The 22,140-nt window shown below is 40.0% G+C and overlaps 1 protein-coding gene across 1 annotated transcript in view; it reads left to right on the top strand.

Moving 5' to 3' along the window:
* CFAP54 (cilia and flagella associated protein 54) overlaps nucleotides 1-22,140 on the top strand; it is a 2,172,274-nt gene that overhangs the window by 1,546,578 nt on the left and 603,556 nt on the right. The gene's annotated exons all lie outside the window — the stretch shown is intronic.

Here is a 22,140-nt window from a genome sequence, read left to right as displayed (position 1 = left end):
CTTCACTGGGGGGCTGGTTGTACAGAAGGATCCAACATGCTGAAGTTCACATACTTTATTAACCCAGTATGCGAATCACCTCTAATGACTCGCAGACATCGCCACTTACCAGCAAGATGGCTTTGAAAATGGCACCAAATGAATACTGAAAAAACAGATGCCTCCATGCAGGTCTAGTCAATTGCTGCATACTTGGATAGTACAGCCTCAAAAACGCAGACGGCTTCAGGTGCTATAGCACCCTTACAATCGCTCTCTTACATTATGGACTCCTTTACATTGAATCCCCAAATCTCAATATGTCTTTAACTACCGTCATGTTGCCTATTGTCCTCTTCCCTGTGCACTCTGCTCTCCAATGAAGCCTGCTTCTTTTTTGTTTCATTTGTGCAGATTGAGTAGTCATTGTTTGAGATTATTTCAAATAAAACAATGTCCTACTCTTGTGCACAGAATTACCACCGCCGCCCAACACCATCAATAAAAAGCGAAATCCGACCTGCCTTCCCAATCCAAAACAGGACACACAGAACAGTGATAGCTTCTCTGCTGCAGATATCGTGGGTAGCTGATGCAGATTAAGCAACTGTAAATTGTTTACAAACATGAGCTGTGACAAGCACGGCATAGCTGCTGTTCTACGATCAGTGTCACACTGTTGAATACTGACCTTAGTGAATACTTTTCACCTTATACACGTTTTTATTGAAACGAAATAGTGGGTAAGACTATTGGCTTTGACACTGCTTATTGCCTTCCTGTTATCCCCACTCTCCTTTGATTACATGCAGCCCACATTTGGTGTGATTTTCTTGTTCCTCACTATCAGGCACCTTCATGGAACTGTCTTACAATACACGGAACACAATTTGGAGCACTTTACATTGTTTTTCTATCCTTCAACAGTGCTTTCTCATGCAATATCGTTTTTAATTCGTTTTTCTGTCAGCGGCACCAACTCTGTCATGGAGTAACTTGACATTGTTCTTGTTCTTACTCTATCTGGTGAGTAGGTGGGACGCTTTTCAGCAGATTAACATTTCCGTTTCTGAATGAGATAGCTATACTATCGATAATCACTTATCTCAGTACCAACCTCTTATTGGCCGAGTGGTTACAACAGATGATTTAGTAGATGTCAGAATAGTGAAAATAAAAATATTCTCTGGCATAACTAGTGTGGCCTCAATAATGTTTACGAAAATAGTGTTCCAACAGATGTAGATTTTTTTATTGACTCCAACACGCCAATATCTTTGTCAACCATATTTAGCACACGCTATTTTTGTCAGACGATACTATAGTCCAATTTTTGTAGAGGTTTGTGAACATGTTATGATATTTTTGCATAGTTAAAAATGTGCAGAATAAAGGTCTGCACTCGAATGTACGTGTGTACACTGCCATTATGCTATTGCCTTTGAAACAATTTTGATACGACTTGTTAAAGTGCATTTCCTTGCCTTTTGCTAACTAGGCCAAGGTTACTTCTCAACGCCATCTTGTTGAAAATGGATGTCACATTCATTGATTATTATTTCTGCTGCACACAATTAAGCAGAGTCATGCTTGTTTATTTACTATCTACACTGTTCTCGAAGAAGGCTCTTTACCTTGGGCTCAGTATTGTAACTTTCTTCAAGATCCTTCCTATGCTGCACCCGATGGTAGGGGTAATAGTCTTAATAAATAAAGTGTATATTATATATAAATCGATAAAGATTCTCTCTCTCTCTCTCTCTCTCTCTCTCTCTCTCTCTATATATATATATATATATATATATATATATGTATATGTATATATAAATATATGTATATATAATACATTCATGGTAATTGCACCCTTCAACGCTTTTCATGCCATCTATGTGTTCCTCTCTTCTCATCCCCGTCTCTTTCTCCTTTCAATGCAACTCAAAAACTACTCTCTCGTTCCGACCCCTTGTGGTCTTATCCACACATCTCTTGTCACTGGTTGCTTTACAGCTGAGACCTCTATGCAGCTCCCAACTTTTAAGGGCTGCACTCAGACACTTATCAACCTTCATTCATGCACCATTCACTTTGCACAGAGAGCGCTCACACCATTCTCCCTGCACTCATACACTGCTCCCACACCTCTTATTAATAATCTTATAGGCGAAACCTAGTGCATTTCCCAATGCTTGTTATATATATATATATATATATATATATATATATATATATATATATATTCACTGAAAAAACCATAGGTTTCACACAAGTTATAGTTAGCTGTACATTTCACTCGTAAAAAACCAATGAAATTCCACGTTATAGTTAGTGCAGGTAACTATAACTCACGCGACCGCAATCCTCTGCTGATGCTAATACTGTATTTAGACACTTATTTGCCCATGTCTTCTTCCATTAAATTTTAGCTATACATATATTACAAATATTTTTTTTTCATAAAGACACATATGTCATCAGCAGAGGATTGCGGTCGCGTGAGTTATAGTTGCCTGCACTAACTATAACGTGGAATTTCATTGGTTTTTTACGAGTGAAATGTACAGCTAACTATAACTTGTGTGAAACCTATGGTTTTTTCAGTGAATTTGCAAGGTTTTTTAAATGCTAATTCCTAACTATAACGTGTGTGAAACCTATGGTTTTTTCAGTGAATTTGTACGGTTTTTTAAATGCTAAGTTACTTTACGCCGTTCGTGGCGTGCGCGCCCACTTTACGCAGTTAGTGCCGTGCTACGCGCACCGCGTGCCCACGTTACGCTGGATGGGCCATGTACGCACGATGCGCTTCTCGCACCGTCCGCACACGGAGGACATATTATGCGCTTCGTTGTGATAGGTTATCTATTAAATGTTCAAATATTCCTTAGGCCATGCTCAAAAGGTGCGCTACGGGCACCTTTTGCACACGGGGTGGTGAAAATGTGGATGATTTTTTTTTTAAATTTATTTTTGACCGTACGCATATGGTAAGCGTAATCGGCGTTTTTTCAAAAAAAAAAAATGAATTTTTGGCTTTGGGGGTTCTTTTGGGACACTCTAACCATGGCTAGGTGGTTAGGAGCTGTCTAGCCTGCCCCTTTTCATATTATCCAACTTTGTTTTTCCTCCCCCCCTCAGAGTGCGAGAGAGAAAATGGCGGCCGACACTTCCTGGTTTCGACTGATTGGAATGTTTAATAAGATCTAACAGCCAATCAGAAACGCGCTCGCGCACGGCACCGTACGCGTACGGTAAGCTTACCGTAAGCGCACGGTAAGCGCACCGTAAGCTGCCACAGATATATATATTGATTTAAATGCTATTTTCTCAGGACCTACTGAACAGATTTACACCAGACCTACAAAAGGCACTTCCTTGACCTGTAGACTACCTCTCTGCCAAATTTCAAGTAACTCTGTTCAGCCGTTCGGGCTGTAGCTGTGTCTAAAGGTCCTATGGAAAAATGCATGGGGAAAACGCGTTTTGGGACCCCCTTTTTTCTCAGCCCCCGCTTGACGAATCCCCCCGAGACTTTCAGGGTAGGAGCGGAGCGTAGCGCCCCATTAGTTTTGAAAATTTCGCGAGGATTCGTCGACCGGCGCCAAAGTTATTCCAAATAGAATGTTGCGGATTTCCTATGGAAACAGGGTCCTAACTATAACTATCTACTGGCGACCGCCAGTAGATATATATATATATATATATATATATATATATATATATATATATATATATATATATATATATATATATATATATGCCTCTGTTGGTTCATTGCCTTGAGTGGCCTGAGCACCAAACACCCACGGTATACACCGTTGAAGAGACTGTACTGATGCTGGGTAAAAGGGGAGATCCGAATGTGTGAGGTCCCTGAGGTCCCATGTTAATTTATAACCCCAGAGACTCAACCTTGTGGTATTTATGTAATTGCTCGAGATTTATAGCAGAATAAACTCGCCTCAGAAGATTTTGTTAAACTACCAAGAGTCACCTTAGAGCCTGATTACAAGTTCCATGGGATAGGACGGAATAATTATTGAGCAAGTAAAATATGACAAGGTGTTCAGAATTTATCTGGTGTGATAATTATTACCTATTCCAAGTTTTACCATGAAACCTGGGCAAAACATGCAAAGTCTGTGCATTTATCTTACATTTTTCACTCATTAATTTCCACCAGGTAAAATTTACTGGGGTTTGAAACTGTTGTGTCCTGTGTTTGTGTATGAAGCCTCTAGTGGTTCTCTGTTGAGTCCTTACAAGTATTACGTAATCTGGTGTGTGTGACGCAGAGGCAGAGTGTTTAGTTAACGGTTGCATGCTAAAATCTAAATCTAAAGCCGTGCAAACCAGAGCTCCATCTATGGTGTGGTGTGTTACAGGCTCCCGGACTGGGGAGGATTCTACACAAACACATATACTTATAATACTCTTTCACTATCGTGAACGGGACTTTAAAAGTGATGACCCACTGGTACTGCATTACAACGGTGGTTAACAAAACTCATAAAACACTGCTGTGACGTACTACAGTTCCACTGTGTCACTTACTGGACTGTTGGCTGCAATTACAGATCAAACAACAGTCGGATTTCAACCCAAACATCCAGAGTGGTAAACTTCAAACTAAAACACTGCTGGAAAGAAAGAAGTGCAAAACCGCGGACATTTTGTCATTCTACAGACGTGACTACTAGCTGAAAACTAGAAAGACAACAAGCATTTCATAGTGCATCACGCACTCCGCCAAGCAATAAACAAAGGGTCAGGATTCTTCCTTTCTCAGCTGCATTCAAAAGAGAGAAAATAAAGGATTGGACAGACCACGACAACAACCAGGCCTTTGAAACTAGATCATACGTCTTCACTATGATCAAACTTGCTTCAGGCAAGAGGGCAAACAAAAATAAATACATTAATTAGCAAAGTGCATTTCATAGTTATAAAAATGCACACATTGAAAGGGCAACACACTTTTAACAAAACTGCAACCTATTATTACAGGAAGGTAAATTATTAAAATAAAACAGAATCTTCCAGCATTATTTTCACTTAGAGTGGATTATGAAAAAACCCTGTCAAAGGGTATTAATAGTATATATAACAAAAAATATAGCTGTTAAACCATCCATTAAAGGGATATTTTTCACCTCTGTGTTCTGAGTAACCCTGGGCGGACAACTATGCTACGATTGTGAAGTTTGCGTTACTTCGCGCTATGCGAATTGCACGTAGCACAGTGCAAAATCGCGTAGCGTAGTTGGCATATTTTGCTCGCTCGCAGTTCTCAACGTCAAGTTGGAGACCACGAGCGAGCAAAATGACATCCCGGCGAGACTTTTTCCTCGTTCGCGATCAGCAACATCAAGTTGCCGATCGCGAGCGTGGAAAATAAACCTCCAGGCGAGATTCTCAACGCAGGGAGGTCAGGTTTCTCATTGCGAGTGGTCGCGTCTGCTCGCGACCGCTTGCGATGAGAAACTACCAGTCCGCGTTGAGAAATCTGCTGCTCAAGTAAAAATCTACTAGAGCGGCAGAAAACGACAGCTCGCACTGTGCAAGATGTTGTTTTCAATGATTGCACAGTGCGGACAAGCATCCGGCACTGTGCAATCATCGTGAACAGCGCACTACGCAGTTTGCGTAGTGCTACGTGTATCTTGCGTACTACGCCCAGGGTTAGTTCTGAGTGACATAGACAACTCGAACTTCACCTTCGTTGTGTATTCATCACTCGGAACCCCTCGGTGAAACACGTCCCTGTAATTGATGGCATTCAATCTATAATTCTAAATATTGTACTTAGTATTTACCAGGTGAGATAAACATTGCGTCTCTTAGAATTGCTATACATGTAGGAACAGGTGTTTTCCACATGAATCGCAGTTTAACAGGAGTCTGTCTGATAATCAGGCATTTATTTAGCTTTTGTAATTTTAAACAGGAATGAAACTGTTTCATGCATGACATCTAGTCAAACACTGTTTTCGAATTGAGGTTGTGCAGTAAATACAATAAGAATGTACACACGTCCTTAGATACAATGCAAGGAGCTTTGAAAGGCATATGAGTAAAGTGCTAGCTGATTTAAACTTATGATTTGAATTCAGGAATCGCAAAAAAAGACACATACAGATAGAAATATCACGTTTCTATCATTTAGGATTTGCAAAAGAAACGTGCTTTGAAATACAATTACATTGTTCAAAACTTCCAGAATGTTAACAATACACCCAGGACAGGCCAGCTGGAAATATTCTGAAGGAAAAGACTAGAAACAAGGGCTATTGGATCTCAAACCAACACCAACGGAACAGTTCCCAAGATGAAAACAAATAGCAGTTGTCTCCGAGGATATAAAATACACATTTGCGTTTGTGTACGAGAACCTGTGAAATAGGGTTTGCAAGAGCATAACTACAGAAAACAGTGTCTACATATAAATAGGATGTTGAAAATTAATAAATAAAATTAGCAGTGTTTCAATGTAGAACCTTAGGCGTCTCAATTAAATCCATATTGAAAGTGTGTTGAAAACTGCACTACACCAAGATAGGTGGGTGTCTATGGAAAAAATAAAATTATCCCTTCAAATGGATATTGCTTCCTCACGTGAACATCAAGTGCCATGACTCAATCCGGAAACTCTTTCATCGGCAATACCATCCCATTGGCGCCAGGCTGCGCAAGATAGCTTTACCTCCGATCTGTGAGGTACCGTGGTTGATAACATAATAAGTACCATATATATGTCACGAATGGCAGTAATCATGTTCCATTTGTTCCATGCCCCAATAACTGCTGTCAGCTTTCAGTGCTATTTTCGTCCTTTGACAATTTTGGAGACTATGGGGCTCATTTAGTTTTTGGCAGGGTGGGAGCACTACCATACCTTGGTGGTGTTTCCACCCCACCAGACTCGCAGTTTCCCACCCTATTTAGAAGTGGGGGTGCCTGAGTGTTCGGAAAACCTTGACCTGGCGGCCTGTCTGCCACCAGATCACCTGGTCACAGGGTGCGGCTACTTAAACTGGTTTTTTATTAGGACTGGTTATATCTCAAGTATAAGGACTTAATTATGCTGCGCACTGTTCACCAAGTGATAAGCATCATCACTATACAGATGTTAAATGCTGATACATATAAGTTTATTCACTTTGTTTCAACAAAACCTCCTTTCTTTTTAAACAATACATTGAATCTACACTATTCATTTTTCACATAAAGTTTTTTTGAAAAACATAAATGCGTATCTTGTGGTACATTTCATGTACAAATATTTACAAAAACCATTGTTAGTACACAGTTTTACAATCATTTAATGTAAAGCCCGATGCATTTCGGGACCTTTATGTGGTCCCTTCCTCAGGGGAAAATCTGTACTCTGTGTACTTAGCCTCAAACACAACCATTTCCTGCACTCTACTCTCTCCTTAGCGTGATAAAGTGTTTGGAAATCGATATGAGAAACGCGATCACCGCGTACGACGACCTCTCGCAACAATGCTTCTCAGGACTGCCATACATTTTCCGCATGTCCGTTACTGTTTTCTTTTGCTTGTCAGCACCAACCACCCACATAGGAGGATTTGTCACTATTGGGTGCCGCAGGGGTCGGTTGGCACTATTTGCTTTTAGCAGGGATGAACACCGTGTTGCAGTGAGTCTGGCATGTTGCATAAGTTAGATTTACTATGATTTTTGAAAAAAATACCTCATTACCAACCATGTTGGTTGATAGACCAGAGGGGTAAATGCCCTGGTACTGCACTACCCTAATTCGGCTTTATATAAAATTGAGACTCTCTCCCCCCTAGTAAGTTGGCGATACCCCTACACCCCGCATGCAAATTCAGGTAGACAGTATGTAATCTTTATAACATTTTTAATGAGAAACATCGCCAATATTCAATGATGCGATAACAGTGGTTTGTTTGAGTAAAGTATATGTGTAAAGAGATGGGGCTATCTTCCACTCATCCATTTCCATTTTTCTCCCCCATATAATAGAGCTGATTCAGTTGTCTGAGAGAGGCAAGGATCTTTATTAAAATGAAAGTGAGGTCTTAGATTTTAGGTGTTCCAAAGGAAGAAATTGTTTAGGATAAATACAAGGGCAATGTAGTATAACCCATGTTGGTTCACCTGATCTCGAAGGAGGTTCTTTTTCAACGATGAGTTCTCAGGATACGATAGCGTTGTACAAAGCCTACAGGCCAGTAACAAACCAATTTCAATACTAGAGCTGTGCATCAGTGCATGAGTGGTACATGTCCCAGGTGTAAAACCTAGCTTGAAGTGGCTTAAATACACAATAAGGTTAATTAACAATCAACACAAGTATAAAACGACAAAGTACAAAAACATCTAGTAACATATAGGACTTCTGGGGAGGAGGATTGTGAAAACAGACCACCCAGAAACCAGGAAATTACCCTAGCGCTTCGGCTCTAATGTTCCAGCTCAAGTGCACATAAACCCTACACTTTTGTCAGTTCCTTATGTCCCAATAGGAAAAGGACACCAAGAACACCATGTGGCCCAGCTGCTTTCCCCGCAGCGAAGCCTTTAAATACACCCCCGGATTCTTTTATCTGTATAGTTAGGGGTGGGGTAGGTACATGTATCCCAAAGTTTGGCCATAACCTTCACTGGGGGGGGGATCTAAAGGTCGGAATAATGTTTGTGCCAGGACTCTGGTTGGATAGATTCCGCAAGGTGGTTTCAGTCACTTTGTCCCCCATTTGCCACCAGACGCCAAAACTTCCTGGCATTCTTGGAAATTGCTGCCTCATAGAGATCTTCCCAGATCTGTGTGTCACAGTCGTAGTGAGCTTTTGCCTGGGCCAATTTGTATGGTTTCCTTTTAGCTGTAATAAGGTCAATGCTGCCGCATTCTACGGCTTGGCATAGCTCAATTTTTGCTCGCTGTAATCTTTATTAAACCAAGTGTACAACCAGATTTAACAACCGTTGGGCCTTGAGAATGATTCCATATAAAACATTCACCTATGGTATTAAACAACATTTCATGTGTAAATGAAATCGCAGAGTTTCTATCCTGTGAAAACATGAGACTATCTATCGCCATTATTGCATCTAGCAGTGCCCTGTTCATTTTGGCCCTAAGGTCTGGTTGGACTGCTATTTTGGCCCATTTTATCCTGCACCTATTATTAGATGGAATTAGGTCTGTGGAAAGTGAGAGTGGGATGTTCGTCGAATGGTTAATTATCCCATTTAGTGAGCAGTGGATGGTGTTCAATGTCACCCCTGGTGACCACCTTCAAGTCGACTACTGTACTCCAAAGTGAGACAGCGATCAAAATATAGTCAATCCTGCTATAATGTCAAGGGTGATTAAAGGTGTACGATGCTTGTGCGGCAGATGGAATGCGGTTGATACGCGCCTTCAGACCGTAATATAAAGTGCATGACAATAACTGATATGCTGCATCTGTCCACCACTTCACAGGCACAGTGTCTAATGGGGAGATACACCCTTCCACATCTGAGGGAGAAAGCCGTTGCTATCAAGAGGCTTGTAAGTGGTATTGAAGTCATCTGAATGATTAGATTGTTGTGTGTTTCGAGAACGTCCCTGTGTGCAATGAAGTGTTTTAACGTTGGTATCTCACCTCCCCCTCTAATCCCACGGTTATAAACATTGTATAAATAGAGCATATGAGAATCCTCTCCTAGTAACTTTCTACCTGTTGATGGAGATCTCAACATCAGGGTGGAAATCTCCATATATGAAGGTAAAAGGAAATGTATTAAATATTATTTATGAACAAAAAATAATGATAAAATATTGTATTGTAAAATATACATGTGAAATAATTAAAATTATTTAGCATTAACCTGAAACTAATAAAATTAAAAGTTAAGACACATTGTCTCCTCAAATGAAATTTGTATTAAATTATAAACTAATATATTAATTTATGTTATATCTATTCATGTTTAAGTAATAGTATGAAAATAAAATTACCGACCCTCAGTAACCTCAATAATAGTTTTGTTTAATATGTAGTAAACTAACTTAAAAGTAATGATTTAGGGGCATATGTATCAAAATCTCCATTTGCGAATCTCAAATAGCAATTTTTTGAGAATCGCTATTTGAGAATTGCAAAACGAGATGTATTTAAAAATTCGCACATATTTTGCGAATTCTTAATATTCCTTAATTGCGATTATCAAATTGCAAAATCGCAATTAAGGAATACCTTCCCATTCATTCCTATGGGCCAGGAGGCCCATAGCAATGAATGGGAAGTCATTCTCAAATTGCGAATCGCAATTTGCTAATCGCAAATTGAGAATAATTTCAAAGGTGCAAGGGGGGTCATGATGACACCCTGATGCACCCCTGAAATTAGCATGTGTGCGCATATGGCGCACATACATGCCCTAAGGGCATGTATGTGCGCCACATGGCACTTTGAAAAATGCCAAAAAGTGACTTTTTCAAAGAAATCGCAAATTACCACCAACTTGAAGTTGGTGGTAATTTGCGATTTCTTAAGGATAAATCGCACAACTTGGGTGCGTGTTACATAGCATTTAAGGAATTGCAATTTGCGATTCCTTAAATGCTTACGCAAAATTAAGAAATCGCAAAATTAGCGATGCTAAAATGGCTCAAACATCTCATTTTGCGATTTTGTATTCGCAAACGCTGTTTTTTTGCGAATCGCAGAGTTTGCGAATACAAAATCGTTTGATACATATGCCCCTAAATTACAATCATTTTTATATTTAAAAACAGTTTATTTTATTTTTTAGTGAAGTGTACTAATGCATTTAATAACAATAATCAATAATTATACTTAATTTTTCATGAATGTATGTTTATTTATTTTTGTATTTATATTTATTTTATTATTTATTTGTTCATATTTTTTTTAATGAAGTGTGTTATTAAACTTGATAACGATTAATCAATAATTATTGATAATTTTTATCACTATGTTGATTAATACTTAACAATGGCATGTTAATGTATTCCCCGCCTTCCATTATTTTGTATTGTACTATGCTGTTGAACCAGGGAAGGCAGCTGCCAGCTGAGTCTAGCACCTAGGATCCCTGCAGTAACGCCCTCTATTCCTACAAACAATATGACAATGATTTCTTGGAATATTGTTGGGCTGGGCTGCAAGCTTGCTTAAGAGTACTGGGGGGAATTTATAGAAACAGCTGACATTAATATGTTTCAAGAATGTTGGGATATCTCCCCTTTATAGGATTTTAAAACCTTCCATGTCCCAAGTGTAAGTCTAAACCAGGCAGACCATCTGGTGGGTTTCTAATTTGGATAAGGATTGCGCTGGGGTACCATGTTAGCCAATAATCTAGCATTTGTGCAGACCTGCTTGGTATTGAGATTTCTACCCCCAATAAAACAAACATTCTAATTTGCAATATATACAGCAGGAGTGTCTCCGAAACAGCTGATTCCCCTGTCCTTCAACTTTTGATTGATTATATTTCCACTTTACCACGGGAGGTAGCTGTGATTTTAGGTGGGGATAATAATGTATGCTTTTAACCATCTGCACTCCATAATGAAATGCAGGAGAGGAAGACCAATATTGGGGTATTCCCCAAATTTTGAGGCCGTCCTTAGCCTCTCTTCCACGGTTTTCCCTTCTAATACTGGATCTTTGTGTGAGTTGCTGTCTGGGGGAATGTAACAGTAGAACCAAATCTGATCTGGAGATGTGTTCTGATTTCAAAAGAAATACCTGCCGGAGCCATATTGATTACTTTTTATTAGACGTCCAATTCTGGGGGAATCTTATTGATATGGAAGTCCTGCTGTTAGAAATGGGGTCTCTAGTTGGCAGTGGTATGCACCCTGTCCAAGTAGGGACTGTTCCTCCTAGTGAAGAGAAGGAGATTACACACCTAAAATAAACCCTGTGCACCCCCTTGGGAGATTGGCACAAGCAGACAGGCTTATCTCAGAGGCAAGGTATAAGCATTTGTACATAACACACACAGTAACACAGTGAACCTCTGCAAATGGACACCACACCAGTTTAGAAAATGAAAGTATCTTTATCTGAACCAAACAAGATCAAAACGACAGAAATACAACATACACAACTCAAAATATGACTTTTAAAAGGTTGCAAGCAATTCTGTCCATAGAAATCTATGGATGTGTGATTTTTAAACAAAGCACTTCAAATCCATCAAAATCCACAAGGAAAACAGCCGCAGAGAAGGGAAACGTTGAAAAAAACAACGATGCGTCAGTTCCTGAATCCTAGGGTAGGCGATGCGACAGTTCTGCATCAAATCCGGATAGTAGGGGGAAGTGATGTGTTGATTTCCCAGGTGATTCTGGTCTGCAGTTGTTGCATCGGAAAAACTTTCCACACAGGTGCGATGGGTGATAAAATTCAGGTGCCACGGGCGCTGCGTGGATTTCCGTAGCCGCTGACCGATGATGCCTCGATTCTTTTAGCCACACAGCAGGGCCTGCATTGGAGTTGCTGTCAGGCAGTTTCTTGGGGCGCTGGCAGGCGCTGTGTCTTTCTTCAGCCACACAGGGTGGTGTGCTGGAAATTTCTCCCGCAGGGCAGTCCTGCATTGGAAAATTCAGCTGCCAGAAGAGCGAAGCATAAATCTTTTCGATTTCTTCAGTTCTTTACAGCTTTCTGTAGCAGGAACAACCTCTAGGGGACCAAAACTGTAATGGGAACCCCAGGCAGGTCAACTCCCACCAGTGGAGTTCAAGAAGGCTGTAGGTGAAGTCTTTGTGTCCTTGAGAGTTCAGAATGGGAGCCCAGCACACACAAGCCCTTGGAGACACTTCTCAAGCAGGTTTACAGCAAAATCCAGTCTTTGTCCCTCCTTGGCAAAGCACAACTGCAGGCCAACCCAGCAAAGCAACCCACAGCAAGGGGGCAGTCTCCTCCTCACAGCTCTTCAGCTCTTCTCCTTGCCAGGTGTTTCTCGTGATTCCAGAAGTAATCTAAAGTTCTGGGGTTTTAAGTCTTACACTTATAGCCCCTTTTTTCCTTTGAAGTTTTTTTTCAGAAAGTCTCTCTTGCTCCGTAAAACCAGTTCTGTGCTCCCTAGTCCAGTTTCACTACAGGAGGCAGTGACAGCATCATTCATTCTTACCCAAAAATCTTTTACAAGCTTTTATTGGATCAACTCCTTATTTGGGTTGAAGAAAATAACATTTTAACCCAGTTGCAGGCTGGATTTTACCCCAAAACTAGCACAATAGACCAGGTTTTTAGATTTCAATTAATAAGGTTAAAAGAAGTAGACATAAAAAGGGTTAGCCTTTATGTTGCTTTTGTTAATCTCAAGGCGGCATTTGATATGTTCCCTAGGTATAAGTTATGGTGAAACGCGCCCCCCGCCCTCTTCTTGATATGTTTGCCTGGGTACACCATGATAATTTTGCTCAAGTCAGATAGGGTACAAATGAGGAAAACACCAATCCCATTAAGGCTGCAAAAGGAGTCAGACAAGGATTCATCCTTGCCCCCACATTGTTCCTGCTGTTTATAAACGGCTGGACTCTCTGGTTCAGGGGGAACTAACGTATCCATCTTATTATTCGCTGACAATACTTTGTTAGTATCAAAATACCCCAAGGGCCTAGATACCCTTTTGACTAAGTTTAATATATTCTGTCAAGCTCATGGACTGGCAATCAGCGCAAGTAAGAATGAATTTATGGCTGTCCACCCCCAGAGAGGCTTTTGAGGATCAATAATGCTGGAAGGGGAGGAGCTGGAGAAACTGCTAGATTTTGAGTACCTTAGCATTCGCCTCTCTAGTGCAAATACCTGGGGTTCCCAGGTTAGAAAAAGTACCCATATACTAAAGCAGAGGGCAGCAGCAACTAAAATTTGCAAATAAGTCCTCGTTCCATCCAATTTCCCCCCTTCTTGAGTTCTGGAGGGACAAAGATGTAACCACCGATACATATAGAGCCCAACTCTGGGGATATGTTAATTTTTAAATACAGAGGTGGCTGAGAATACATTTTTAAGAGCATCCCTTAGACTGCCCCAAAGTATGCCACTGATTTTTAAACATGACTTAGGCTTCCGATCTATTGCACCCCTAGCGCATCAGAAATGTATTCTCTTTTGGGTACGGATTTGGTCTGCGCCTAAGCTGGCAGAATTTAGGGCGGGATTAAGAGACGTTCTTGATAAATCACAGAGAGGTGTTATGTTACCCTGGTTGGACTATGTAAAACAGTCCCTAAACTCTATAAATCTATATGGGTATTGGTTGTCCCCTATTCCATCTTCCTCAAATGTGAGAGTGAAGGCCATCTACTGATTGTTTTTTAGGATTCAAGCCCACCTCATATTTTGAAAACTTCATGAATGATATTGACCTTCCATTCACAGAAGCTCTTTATATAAGGTTCTGGTTAGGTTCATTACCATTTGCTACCTTTACCGCTAAATGGAATAGTCAACATGGTGGAAACAGAATTTGTCCTGTCGGCTAAAGTGCTGAAGAAACTGGTAATCACCTCCTCTTTTTCTTCCCAAGTGTAGGCGTTGGAGTGCTCCTGTGTGCCGCCTTTTAGGTGTCGTCCAATACAGGGTAGCGATAAGGATATGTAGAAGATACAAGTCACCGGTTATTGTTTTCTCCATTGCAAAATGTTTGGAGAGCATATGGCCAATTCAACAAAATATTAACTCTTTTACCCTTTCTTCGCTTTCTGTCTAATGTATACCCCCTCATTCTTGTGTATCGTGGTCTTACCGATTTTAGAACTTGTTTATAAATTACAATTTAAGCTGACCACTTGCACTTTACCCAGATAGGTTGTCTGTGTGATTGGGAAGGGTACATAATCCTAGTTGTATTCCGGTATCCATACTATCTTGTTCTACCATGGATAAATCCCAATGCCTTATGTGTTAAAGGTAGCATGCACACGTCTAGCAATGTGTTTTTTATCAGGGTACCCACTTTTTAAAGTGTATATTTTTGGACAGAAATGTTGCAACACCCTTATTACAGCACGACATGTATTAAACATTTTAGACATGATTGGCCATACTAGATTTTTGTCTACAGTGGCATGTTTGTATGTTATGTTATGTTATGTTAGCATAACATAACATATCATGATGGACCATACTAGATTTTTGTCTACATAGGCGTGTTTCTATGTCTGCTTTGTGTTTTTAGGTCAACAGTGGACATTTTTATGAATATTTTATACCCAGTATTTGTATATTTTCCAGCTTTATTTAATTGTGCTTCCTTTTACAATTATTTTAATTGGAATGCTTTTATGGCCATTGGCTTAAATAAAGTAAAGAAAGAACCAGTGGTTGCCCATGTGTCATGCTTGACTTACTCCACTGCTAGGCAGGATAAGTACATTTAAGTCTCTTTTGACACTATTATAGCTGGAGTAAATTTAGAAGTGTATTTTGTGAATTGCAATGGTCTCTTTCATTTATGGGTGGGTGTTTGTTTACTATTAGCACGTTCCTCCCTAATCCCATCCTTAATTTTCTCATAACCCCTCCCATTTTAGAGTGATTATTCCCCATTTTCCCCACTACTCCCCTAGTCCCACACACATGTACTACATACAAACCAGTATACCTATATGTGTGGATATTTCCATCACCCAGGTTTGAGATCCCCACACAGAAATGATAAGAGCAATGAAAAGGTGAAGGTGGAGATGTTGACCCAAAAATGTGTGAACTGCATTTTGTAGTATGTGAAGTAGTGATACTGGGGAATTACTTTACATACTAATTGCATTGTTTTATTTGGGCAATAAGGTTTTTCCCAAATGGGGAATTCAAGTTCAGTAGTGTGCGTGGTTGTACTCAGTGGGGGCGGCTTACAGTGGACCTTTTTGCCCAACGAACACTTCTATAAATCATCAGAAGGGAAAATATTATCTGATGGCGTCTTTCCTTTCTTATGCTCCTCCTCATTTGTCAATGAGATAGAGAAGCTTGATAAGCTTAATCTTGAGGAAAGGGTTGAGCTGGTATGTCTTTTAGGTTAATCATTTTACTGTCATTTAATTAGTTGTAGGAGATGTGAAATGTGGTAACTCTGTTAGGAGTGGACTATTTCAAGGTGAATTTCCTCAGAGATTAAAATAGCTTATGAAGTAGCTAGAAAGGGCCCTCCAGTGGGTTTGTAACCCATTTTGATAGTGAAAGGGTAGCAAATGATGTATTGTTTCAGTAGGTACGATGTTTAGGACTGCTTATTGAGCGTCCTTGCATTAGTATTTGTATGCTTATTTGAAGACAAATTTCTAGTTTGGCAAGACTGTGTTTCAAAACTTCCTGGTGTTATTTTGCTGCTACGCTCAACCCTCCTCCTGAGCCTACTGCTTTGGTAGTGGTTCACTTAAGGAAGCTGTGGGAAGCAGTATCCATTAGAAGAACAAGTTTCCTATCTTCGGTGTTGTTCTTTCTGATGGCTGCTTATCTCTTGAACATTTCTTACTGCTCTCCTGTCTCTCCCCTTCTGTCTCAAGAGTATTTAGCTATGCTTTTAAACATGTTTCCTTATCTAATTTTTGGTTAAGGTGTGAAAACATTAATGGACTGCATCACTGGTACATGTGACAAGTGTATTCTATGCATAGCGTAATTTATTGTGGATCCTTGCAGCTCCGCAGTTTAACTGTCTTGTGTAACCTATAACCAGTTGACAATTATTGATTTTTAAATTTTTCTGGGTCCTTTTTTGCACTTGGGAGGTTCACATGAGGAGAATCGGGGACTAGATATCCACCAGCGTTTTTTTATCTTGACCTATGGTAAGTAATTTGTTAATCTGTTAATGTGCTTTGTGAAAAGGTCTCAAAGCATTAACCAGAGCAAGAGCAATATCCACTATAAAGTGGTGAAATGCTGATTACAGACTGAAGAAGGTACGTGTTTGTCAGCCTCAGGGGAGCACCATACTAGCATGATATGTTTTGTGAAAATAATATATTTATTCTTCTCATTTTTATACTTCACAGAAAATAAGGAAATGCCTTTTATGTGGAGATGAATATGTATCTGTGAAGACCACTCATGGAAGTGTTCCAGATGGAACAGATTTTTCGTCCAAGGTTGATTGAACATGCTAAGTTGATGAGGTACAGGATTAATGAAGGAAGGAACCACCTGGTTATCTCATCATTAAGATAAGATCATCTGACATCAAAAATGGATTCTGACCAACACCTCAAAAATTAAGTTTTGCTCATGTTCTTTTACACTGTTGGCAAAATCCCTTATTCTCGACACTTACAAAATATTAAGAAACAAATATTATTTTACGTTTGATTTATATAACACTAGGAAAGGATATCTTTTTTTGTTTCAATACGCAACGCTTGGACCAGAAGAAAACAGAAGATGTGTCAACATTATTAAGTTCACGGTCGCTCATCAGAATACTCATCAGAGGCATTTAAAACCTTTTTCTATCTCAGAATGTATTTATTACAGCAAAACAAGCTCTTCCACATCAACATGAGCCTTATTAAAAATGACAAAGTTTTTTATAAGCATACCTGATAACGATTTTCCAGGACAGCATATCAGGAGAAACTGTTCTCAAAAGATAAATGAGAGAATGCATCTATGTGCCTTTCATAGTATGAACAATTATTGAAAATTAAATGTACCTCAAGAATGCGGGGTACATTGATTACCACGTTGTATACACAACAGTTCTATAAACAGTGGAATTCCAACATTTCGTTCTGAATATGTGACCTGTGAATGAAACTCACACTCCCATCAGAACTAGTGACCAACAATGCTACCTAGAAAATCTGCTGGTCAGTTTGGCTGAATGCTGTGGAAATGACATGGCCGCTCATTCGACAGCCACCAACGCCCAAGAAATGCCGATTGAAATCTTGAAGCGGGCAGCAAATCTAAGATGAGGACTTAGGAATGCCCTGGCGTGAAATAGTACCACAGGATATGAACAACATCCTGCATTAATGCTGTCACAAAACAGTTGAGAATCAAATGTCTATTTATTCAGTTAATCATGAATTTAAGGACCGACTTTGTATTAAGTACATTCCCCAAAGTAGCCGGTTTTGAACGGGTTGTGGTAAACATGTGTAATTTATGGGTATTCAAAATGATATATCGCTTCTGCCTTGCCTCATTTAAACATGTGTTGTTTTATCTAAATGTACCAATCTCATGCCTGGCTCTTCCTTTTGGAATACATTGTTAGAAATTTCATTTGTTGATACATCTGTCAAACTTGCATTTTTGCATTGGTTTGTCACTTTTTGGACAATTTCTATTCGTATTTATATATTTATTATTGAGAGCACTGTAGAAAGGGAAGGCTAATGCACAGTTTCCATTGTGGAATAAGAAATAATTCTAGATTTTTATGAAATAACGGAGGAAGTCTATTTTGATTGTAAGTTCTACTCGCTCAATATTGAACGTCTTGTTGAATGAAAGAACTAATCATGGAATTATTTGCTGTGAATAATAGATATTGGTTCTATTTTATGAGGCATGTTTGTTGATGGGGTTCAGGGCTTATTCTTTACCAAATGCAGGGCATTGTCTGGGACTGTGGTCAACAAACTTCCCAATCTGATTCAACTGACGCTATTATTCTGTTGTTAAAATCTGCGTTTTCCAAGTAACCATGTTGGAAAGTCTTAATTTTATTAAGGACACGGAGGGTGCTTGAAGTAATAAAGCAGGGAAGGGAAGCATAATATGAAGCCTCGGCCCTGTCATAAAATCTGTTTCACAATCACGTATTTTTTTCTGAAATTAATTCATGACCATTAAACTATCTTATATACCTATATTCCGAATCCTGGACACTTTTTAATAGATACAATGTAATTTCTTAAAAACAGAACTGAAAACATGTCTGTAGCAAGTACAATTTTCTGCCTTGATTTAAGAACAAATTTGTACTAAATCTTAACATTATTCATTGCATTTCGTTTACAGGCCGCTTTAAATATTCTACAAAAAAAATCAAAATAAACTTAGGAATTGTGTATGTAAGAATTCCCCTTTAGCTAAAAGACTTCTGACGCTGTCCTTGTAAATAGTCCAGGACCTTCGCTGCCTCAGTATGCAAAGCTGTCTCAGTTAGAGGCTTCCTGGTTTGCTTTTTCTTTCTCCGTGTCTGGAGTTTAATTTTTCACTTCACTCAGTACTTTAAATGGGAAAAACGTACAGGTACTTTCCAAATTGGCCTGTGGCTAGGTGGCAGGGCAAGGGGGCCGAGCTGTAGGTGGGGCAAGGTCAGGGCTTCTGACTAACATTTAATGGGATCAAATTTTGCGTTTTGGAAGATTGACTCTGCAGATAAGGGCACATGAATGACGTTCGAGGTTTGACATTATTCACAATTCCAGCTACTGTGGGCAGCTCTAGAAACAAAAGTGGAGAATGATATTCCACCAACCATAATTATTTAACAGATTATTGAACAGATAACTATAAGTGTTCCCTTTTTGTCAGAGGCGTTTGAGCCTCGGCATGGACGTTCAACTTCTTGTGATTCTGGGCAAATCACTTAATCTCCCTGCGCATAACAAAAATGAATGTGTCCATCTGTAACGAAACTGGTGCTCATGTAAAGCGCTCTGATACCTGATATCTTCAAGTCGAGTTCGCGCTATATAAAACTCTGTTAAAAAAATTAAAAACATTGAAAGTGCAAACTGGAATTCTCAGTCTGTTAAGATCAATTGCATGAACTAAAGTCTATTCCTCTAAGAAGACATAGGTTAGTTAAAATCAACAAACATAGAAAGAACTCTAAACCTAAGCACCGAAACAAAATAGAAGTTAAGGAACTCCATTTCGCAGCTTGAAAATTGTCAATTATTGTTACAAGAAGATCAGCAGTGATTGTTAACAACACATATAAAAAAAGTTTTCACATAGATTTGAAGGGAGACTTTTTTCCCCCAGGCTGTCTCATCAGCAGATCTCCTTCCCAGTTTTAGCCATGTTTTTACATATAGTAGTGGCTCAAACCTTTGAATCGATGGGCCAACACATTCCAAAAACAGAAGGAATGGCCAACAATTTGTGGAAAGAGAATTTTTCTTTTGTGTGAGTAGATCATGCAGCTAAAGCATCTTTTACATTTGCTGGTGGAGACATCAATGGTTTCAACAGCTTTCATTAATTTCTAAAAATTCTAGAAGTATGTAGGCAGTGTTGCACTCCTTGTATTCTCTAACTCCCCTGGTACTATCCACCACATTTACACTCAAGAATTGGGACACCCGCCTCAAATCCTTGAATATACATGCTGTCTTCTGGCCAATTTTCTGGATAAAGTAGTTTTATTTATGTGTTGTGTAAACAATTGTATGTTGTCCACTTTGGGTGTGCCCACCATTTTAGTGCTGACTTGGGAAGATTTTGTGGTGGAAAATCTTATTTTAGGTTTTCAGCTAGGCTCCAGTAGAATTGAGCTGCATTTATTGTTGGCTATTTGCTCTTTTTATACAGGTCTACACCCCTGAATGTAAGGCTGCTGCAACTTCCATGAATTCTTCAGTGTATGGTCCAAGGGGTGTTAATCATCGATTCAAATAACCTGACTGTCCTCGTGAGCAGTTGTTCAACATCTGGAAGAGTGGTATCATGGCTTAAAGCTGATGAGAAAAGTCACTTAATTCTTTTTTTGATAATCAACTTTATTATGTTTTATAACAACATAACTAGTCAATATCATAGCATCCATTACTTCACCATGATTCTTAGTTAAGTGTATCTTTATAATCTGTACTGCTCCCATGTAGGATCAGCAGGTCAGCCAATCAGGCGGTATCACATTAGCAGTTAAGTCATCAATTCTAAACCCGCGTTCTCCCACCATTTGTTGGGTGCCCCAATCCACCCCTCAACTCCATTGAGTGATTGATGGAGGATCATCAGATTTCCAGTGTGACTCTGTCTCTTTTGGCGTCCAGGGTGGCCATGCCCATCAAGGCCCGGTCTGTCCTTGTGCCCCCGGCACCCTCAAACTCCCCCAGCAGCAATAGTAGCAGAGAGAGGTATATTTCCCAACCCAGTCCTGTTGAGAGTTCCGCAACCACTGCCTTACAGAAGTGTTGGATGACTGGGCAGACCTAGACCATGTGGTAGAAGTCTGTTGCAATCTGGGAGTATCAGAAGCCTCTGGAGTGTGCAAGGAGTGCTGCCTTATATAGATTTCTGGAGTGAGATATTCTCAATGGATATAGTACATTTGAATCAGTCTTAGTCTAGAGGATCTAGTAATGACTCTAAGACCCATCAATGCATCTCTCCAGTCCTCATCTTCCAGACAGCCTATCCACTCTTCCCATCGCTCCCGGAGGGGTCCGATGGTATCAGGGGCATTAAGTGTGCAATATATTTGAGAGACGCCGCCCCTTCCAAGGACACCCATCATGATCTTGGCTTTAAGAGGGCTGAATTCCAGGATGGGCATGGGCATGTAGTGTGTGGGTCAATTGTATACACTTGTGGATTTGGGGCATGGACAGTGCGTATGCGGATTGGAGGTCTTGAAAAGAGCACATATGTGTCCCGGACGACACATCTCCCAATTGGGTAGTATCAACTGCGACCCATCGACTGAAACCCTCCAGTGCCAACACCTCTCTCAGCCACTTGCCCTGCCACAGGGGAATTTGTTTTGTGAGTGTGGCGACCCATCCCATGTAGGTCAGTGCCACCCACCATCCAAGAAACTCCATACAAGTCACTTGCGGCAATGTGGTGGGGACCGTATCCCCGTAAAGCATTGCCATCAATTTGGAAAAGCCCATAGAGGTAAGCTCAAGTCTGTAGACCGAGTTGGACCATCTCCTGGTGAGCCCGGTGTATGACTAATAGCTGTGATACTAGATAGTACAAATATAAGTTTCCCATGCCAAGACTGCCATCACAAGGGGTGCGCTGGCATTTGTCGTAGGCCAATCTTGGTCTAGAATTGTACCACGGAAAGGGTATGGCCAGGGAGTCTATTTCATGAAACCAGTGCTGGGGTAACAGTTGTGGGAGGTTTTAAAAAAGGTAATGGAATCTTCGAAGGACCATCATTTTGTACTGGGCTGTCCTGCCCATAAAATTTAGTGAGAGAGACTGCCACTTTTTGAGATCTGTCTTG

Source organism: Triturus cristatus, chromosome 4_1 (assembly GCF_964204655.1).
Source record: "Triturus cristatus chromosome 4_1, aTriCri1.1, whole genome shotgun sequence".
Classification (NCBI taxonomy): domain Eukaryota; kingdom Metazoa; phylum Chordata; class Amphibia; order Caudata; family Salamandridae; genus Triturus; species Triturus cristatus.
Note: the sequence above shows the minus strand (reverse complement) of the source record. Positions and strands in the feature narration are given on the sequence as shown.